Genomic DNA, 7,618 nt, shown 5'->3' with positions numbered 1-7,618 from the left:
TTCAGATTGGGCTGGACCAGCTGGATTGGTGGAACCTCGGGTGCTGACTAACCAGGTGGCCTTTGCTAGATGCTATTCCCAATTTTTGAAATTTCCCCCACCTAGTGCCTTCAGGGTGGTTTTCAACAATCCACTGCACCGTTGCACTTTGCCTGCAGCTGGTGCATGGTAAGGGATATTGTAAACCCACTCAATGCCATGTTCTCTAGCCCAGGTGTTAACAAGGCTGTTCTTAAAATGAGTCCCATTGTCAGATTCAATTCTCTCAGGGGTACCATGCCTCCAAAGGACTTGCTTTTCAAGGCCCAGGATGGTATTTCGGGCTGTTGCATGAGGCACAGGGTAGGTCTCCAGCCATCCAGTGGTGGCTTCTACCATTGTGAGCACATAGTGCTTGCCTTGGCGGGTTTGAGGCAATGTCATGTAATCAATCTGCCAAGCCTCCCCATACTTGTATTTGGACGACGGCCCACCATACCACAGGGGCTTCATCCGCTTGGCCTGCTGGATTGCAGTGCATGTCTCACAGTCATGGATCACCTGGGAGATACTGTCCATGGTTAGATCCACCCCTCGGTCTCGTGCCCACCTATAGGTGGCGTCTCTGCCTTGATGACCTGAGGCATCATGGGCCCATTGAGCTAGGAACAACTCTCCCTTGTGTTTCCAATCTAAGTCTATCTGTGATACTTCTATCTTTGCAGCCTGATCTACCTGCTTGTTATTTTGGTGTTCCTCATTAGCCCTACTCTTGGGGACATGGGCATCTACATGGCGGACTCTCACAACTAGCTTTCTTACTCGTGCAGCCATGTTTTTCCACTCTTCAGCAGCCCAGATTGGTTTTCCCCTATGCTGCCAATTAGCTTTTTCCCACTTTTCCAGCCATCCCCATAGAGCATTGGCTACCATCCATGAATCAGTGTAGAGGTATAGCTTTGGGCACTTCTCTCTTTCAGCAATGTCCAGGGCTAGTTGAACAGCTTTGAGTTCAGTGAGTTGGCTTGATCCACCTTCTCCTTCAGTAGCTTCTGCAACCCGTCATGTGGAACTCCATATGGCTGCTTTCCACTTTCGTTTCATCCCTACGATGTGACGAGAACCGTCAGTGAAAAGAGCGTAGCTTGTGTCTTCTGATGGCAGTTGGTTGTATGGCGGAGCTTCTTCAGCACGTTTCACTGGTTCTTGTCCCCCTTCATCAGTGTGACCAAAGTTTTCACCTTCAGGCCAATTTGTGAGTATTTCCAAAATCACAGGGCAATTCAGTTTTCCAATACGGGCACGCTGTGTGATGAGAGCAATCCATTTGCTCCATGTGGCATTGGTGGCGGGGTGGGTAGAGGGAACCTCTGCTTTGAACACCTGCCCCAGCACCGGTAGTCGGGGCTGCCAGGAGGAGTTGTGCCTCAGTGCCAATTACATCTGCGGCGGATTGGATTCCTTCATGGGCTGCCAAGATTTCCTTTTCTGCTGGGATGTAGTTGGCTTCGGACCCTCTGTAGCTTCGGCTCCAGAATCCCAGTGGTCGGCCCCGAGTCGCACCAGACACCTTCTGCCAGAGGCTCCAGGACAGACCGTTGTTCCCGGCTGCAGAGTAGAGCACATTCTTCACTTCGGGTCCTGTCCTAACTGGGCCAAGGGCTACCGCATGAGTGATTTCCTGCTTGATTTGGGCAAAAGCTTGTTGCTGTTCAGGGCCGCAGTGGAAATCATTCTTCTTGCAGGTAACCAGGTAAAGAGGACTCACAATCTGGCTGTACTCTGGAATATGCATCCTCCAAAAGCCTATGGCACCTAGGAAAGCTTGTGTTCCCTTCTTGTTGATTGGCGGAGACATCGCAGTGATCTTATTGATGACCTCAGTGGGAATCTGGTGCCGTCCATCTTGCCATTTCACTCCCAGGAACTGGATCTCTCAGGCAGGTCCCTTGACTTTGCTCTTCTTGATGGCGAAACCAGCTTCCAGGAGAATCCGGATAACTTTCCTTTCTCAAACACTTCTGTTGCCGTGTTCCCCCACACAATGATGTCATCAATGTACTGCAGATGTTCTGGAGCCTCACCCTTTTCTAGTGCAGTCTGGATCAGTCCATGGCAGATGGTGGGACTGTGCTTCCACCCCTGGGGCAGTCGGTTCCAGGTGTACTGCACACCCCCCCAGGTGAAGGCAAACTGAGGCCTGCACTCCACTGCCAGAGGAATGGAGAAATGCATTAGAAATGTCAATAGTGGCATACCACTTTGCTGCTTTGGACTCCAGCTCGTACTGGAGCTCCAACATGTCCGGCACAGCAGCGCTCAGTAGTGGAGTCACTTCATTCAAGGCACGATAGTCCACAGTCAATCTCCATTCCCCATCAGACTTGCGCACAGGCCAGATGGGGCTGTTGAAGGGTGAGTGGGTCTTGCTGACCACCCCTTGGCTCTCCAGCTCACGGATCATCTTGTGGATGGGACTCACAGCATCTCGAGTTGTCCGGTACTGTTGACGATGCACTGTCGGTGATGCACTGTCGAGGTAGCAATTGGTACTCTTTGTTCTTCCACCTTCAGAAGGCTGACTGCAGACGGGTTCTCTGATAGCCCAGGCAAAGTGTTCAATTGCTTAATGCCCTCTGTCTCCATAGCAGCTATTCCAAAAGTCCACTTGAGTCCCTTTGGGTCTCTAAAATACCCGTTTCGGAGGTAGTCTATGCCCAAAATGCACGGGGCGTCTGGGCCAGTCACAATGAGATGTTTCTTCCACTCATTTCCAGTCAGGCTCACCTCAGCTTCCACCAAGGTCAAATCTTGTGATACACCTGTTACACCAGCAATAGAAACAGATTCTACCCCCACATGCTGTGATGGAATTATTGTACACTGCCCACCAGTGTCAACCAAGGCATCATATTTTTGAGGATCTGATGTACCAGGCCAACGAATCCACACAGTCCAAAAAACACGGTTTTCCCTGACCTCTACCTGGCTAGAGGCAGGGCCCCTCTATGCCTGGTTATCCTTCTTTCCCTGGGCCTGTATCTTAGAGGTTCCTTCATAGGAATTGGACATGCCATTGTCTTTTCCATCATTTCCAGCAGTTTGGCTACAGGCAACTGGAGCTACATCCTTTTTGATAGATCCTCCTTTCTGAGACTTGCGCTCCTTCAATTCACGCACTCCTGCTGCCAGAGCAGAAGTGGGTTGTCCACCCCACTTCCTCATGTCTTCCCCACTGTCACACAGGAAATCCCACAGCTCACTTCGTGGGATGTGCCTTCTCTCTGGGCAACGTCCGTGGAGAAGGCACTCTTTAATCTCCTGGTGATTCTTCTTCATTTCATCTTCTATTTTCTGCATATGTGTTTCCACAGCTGCGATTCTTGCATGTGTTGGGCCATGCACAGTCTGCATATGCTTGGAGCTTCACTGCCATATCCTTCACAGTCTCATTCGCACCGTAGTCCGGTTTCATTATTGCTAAAGCAGAAGCGTATTCTGGTGGCCCAAGTTGTATGTGTTTTCGCCACATATATGGAATAACTTTGGCCCGGTCTGGACTTCTCAATCCTGGGTCATTTGTGAAGACAATCTCTACCACACCTAGTTCACTCAGGCATTGGATCCCTTGTTCTATGGTCTTCCACGGGGTTTGCTACATGTAGAGATCATCTCCACACATATATCTTTCAATCACGCCTGTCAAAACTCATCTCCAGACACTGGTAGACTCAGCCCCCCGTTTCATCACTTGGTCCATCACTGGATCATGTGACAGGGATCCCAAATGCCTTGCTTCAGCACCGTCCGGCATCACATCATCACCTGCTGCATCCCAAATACGGACCATCCAACTTATTATGGATTCATCGGACCGTCGGGTGTAATCCTTTCTTAGGCTGTGAAGGTCCTTTATGGACATGGACTCAGTAATGGTTTCTGTGCCTGAGTCAGGTGGTGGTTTTGAGGTTCCTTCCCCTGCATCTTTTGAGGTCCCTTCCCCTGCATCATCATCATCTTTCACTGGGCGATCAGTTTTGGTGGTGTGCTTCTTCCTCGTGACAGGAGCCACTGTCAGTGGCTTAGACTCTCCATCTGGTTTGGGCTTGCTGTCTGGTTTATCTGCAGCCTGAGTGACTGGGGTGGCTGCAGTCTTTGCTGATTGATCTTCCTGCCTCTCTACCCTTACCTGCTGCAGTGTTTGATAGGCATATGCCAAAGCCCAACATATTGCAAGGAGCTTGTTCTCATTAGAATTGTCATTGTATTTCTCTTTCAGATATTTTCCCACCTCAGCTGGTTTCTGAATTTGTTCAGGGGGAAATCCCAAACTATCCGGTCAGAGAATTTCTTTAGGGTTTGGCCGATGTCCTCCCATTCCCCACACCACTCAGGATTTTCCACCTCTGAGTCAGGTGTCTCAGCGGTCACCCTGGAAATCTGAGCTCTTATTCTAGACAAGCTGCAAGACATCCAGAGCACATAGAGGAAGCTTACCAGATTAAATACCAGGAGGGTGGTCTCTTTAACATCCAGGGGATACTGAACACTCTCAAAGGATAACCTATCAAATTTAAAGGAAAGGGAAACCCCGTCTCCTCCTCCTCTAACAATCTGGGTGCAATTACTAATAAATTCCCAAAACAGGCTACTGAAGCTAGGACTGGGGTTAGGATGGAGAAACCACATATCATACACACCTCGAACAGCTGCCTGTACCTCTATCAACTTCTTATAAATCATTACCACCGAGCACAGCAAAATAGAAATCCTGATTCGTCTCCCTTCTCTGTAAAATTTACATATCAAGGACAAGATTGGAGCAAGTTGTCCATAGGCAAACAACCCTAGGGACCAAAAAAGCACTAGTACATCAATGAAGCCTAAGGACCAGAAAGACATGAGTACATCGAGCCAGAGAGACATTATGAACTCAACCAGTATGGTGACTACTTTACCCCAGCACAGAATAAGTAAATTCAAACCAAAATGCAATTAGCACAGGTTTTTTTTCACTTTCCTTCGAGCCACACAGTTGGGCGCCACTAAATTTGTTCCGGTTTGGCCAAATTTAGAAATATATACTCTGAGAGAAGGCACAACCACCCTCCCCCACCAGGTTCGGGAAAAAATAAATTTTCCTCAGAGGAAAGTGAAGAAGATAAAACTATTTATTTAACAAACACACGGGAAAGGAAAATGAGGTTAAATGGTAAAATCTTTGGCTGTGGAGGAAAAAACCTGGGAAAGTGTTCGAGTCCTCCCTTTGGTCTCCTCGGAGCTGGGGCTTGGGCCAGGGCCAGGCCCTCTGTGCCTGGTGGAAAGTCCTCCCGATGTGCTCTGATGTTACAGCAATCAAGCAGTCCAGTGGAAAAGGGAGAAAATCCGAAATTCCAGAGAAGGAAAAGTTCAACTCTCAGTCTCTCTCCAGAGAACAAGAAACTGGAAAAACTGGCCTAAAGCTGACTGGAAAGCCGCAAACCGGGTGCTTCCTCGCTCCCCTGCCGCAGCTTGGGAAAAAAACCCTGATATCTGTGTGTGACCTTGAACAAGCTGCAAACTGCTTTGAGAAAGTTTTGCTCAGTTTTTTTCCTTCCCCCTCTCAGGCTCGGTTTAGAGGCATAGAAAGGCACAAAAATTAATTTCTGGGCATAGGCAGCGATATGGGATACACATCATAAGGTCACCCCAAGACACATTCACTGCTTTTAAACCCTTCTTTCCTTTTACTATATCAAACTGTACAACTTCCCCATCTCCTACACTTTGCAGGTGATTTTTAGGGTTATTCCTTTTAATGGCAGTTCTATGGATGAATAATTCTTTCCCTGTATCATCTTGTGTTAGAAATCCATAGTTGTTTTTGACATTGTACCATTTCACAGTTCCTGTGATTTTCGTTGCTATAACTTCTCCTATCACATGCTTGCATGTTTGTCGTGGCTGCTGGTCCCGCGTGGCCGCCGCCTCGCCGACTCCGACGTCTCAACCGGGCCCCTGCGTTGCAGCTGCTCCGCGCCCTCCGAGCGGTTCCGCTCTACGAACTCCATGCTGCTTTGAGTGTGGCCTCGTTTCGGCTCCACGCTGCGTGGCTTCTCGTGTCGCTATGAAAACCGTTGCTTCTCCCTCCACAGAGCTCTCCGAGCTGTGTGCTCAGAGTGGGCTTCCACGCCGACCCCCGGTTCCTGGCTGCTCATGGCCCACGGCGCCTGCGGTGCCTGTGATGTCTCTCCCTCACTCACGGTCGTGTGGCCGGGGACCCCGAGACAGGGATGGGGTCCGCGATAAGGCGCGCTCTCCTGAGGGGGCCAGGCGCATCCAGTGCAGGCACGTCAGCTGGCACGGCTGCAGTCACCTGCTCCTGGGATGGCTGCCGCGCGGTCTCGGCCACGGGATTATGGCCATCCTCTGCTCTAGGCATAATAGGACCATACAAATGCTCCTCAAGAGCTTCAGTGATTACAAGGCATCCGCAGAGGGGTTCAATCACTAATGCATGTTCTGTTTGATCCTTCATCTCACACAATATCTTGTGCCAAAAACTCCCATGATAAACTCCAGGAATTCCAGGAGGATAAATATCAAAAAGTAAGTCTCGAGAAATATAGAAGAAATTTTTGAAAAGCCAGTTAAAAAAATGTTCTAGATCTCCCGGAACAAATACTTTCTTGTTTTGTTGTTCAAGGATCCCTTTAACTTCTAGATACATTTCTTTCTGTGGCTCAGAGAGCCACATTTCCCACAATTCTTCCATAGTCCAGAAAGAATATCCAAACCAAGGTGAGAAGAGAGAGATCTAGAGTGGTTTTTACTCACGAATTTTCTGTCCTTAGGGATCGGTGTCTTGCCAGCAATTCTTCACCATTATGTTGCAGTGGGGATACTGTAACACGCATATCAAACAAGAAGTCCAATGGAAAAGAAATATATATGGACAGATTCTTGATAGATGTTTCAGAGATGTTTATTTCTCCAGCCGCATGGCCGGAGCTCTGCCAAGGAACTCTGTCTAGTCACGGGGCCAAGGGTCCTTGCCCCCGCAGTGAAACCCAAAACCACCAATGGGGAACAAGGCTGACCAGGGGCTCGGGAAACCCCTTGCCTCCCCTCAGGGCCCCTCTCCCAGGGCTACATGGTGGGGGGGAGGGACCCCGACAGTCTCCCATCCTTGTCCTCCTGCTGAGAAGTCCAAATCTCTGGGGTTTTAGAGACCTTGACTCGAGTATGATGGGTACACCTGTGTTCAGCTGTCCTGACTGCTATTCCTGCTGTCCTGGTTGGATGTCATGAACAGCAAAGTCCAAAGGCAGGGTCTGTGTTAACTGGGCTTCCTGTCACAGAGATTTCAGGAGACACAGTATTCTGGCCACATACTGGTTCAAATATACATCTTCACCTCCCCATCACACTGAAAATTAACAGGGTAAGAATAACTGATCCAATAGTTGCTGAAGTGACCAGAAAGGCCTCTGGCCACCCTGCCAGCTGGCATACCACTACCAGAAGATATTTAAGCCCCCTCGCCTGGGGCATCTCAGGAAAATACACCTGGCATCGTTTGAAAGGACATATAGCTCAGGGTTGCTCCCTCACCTTGCAATCTCCCTTTTAGTCCAGCTATTAGCACAAACCAGGTACC

The sequence above is a fragment of the Aphelocoma coerulescens genome (assembly GCF_041296385.1).
Source record: "Aphelocoma coerulescens isolate FSJ_1873_10779 chromosome W unlocalized genomic scaffold, UR_Acoe_1.0 ChrW_unloc_scaf_3, whole genome shotgun sequence".
In the NCBI taxonomy this organism is placed as follows: Eukaryota; Metazoa; Chordata; class Aves; order Passeriformes; family Corvidae; genus Aphelocoma; species Aphelocoma coerulescens.
This window is presented reverse-complemented; position numbering follows the sequence as displayed.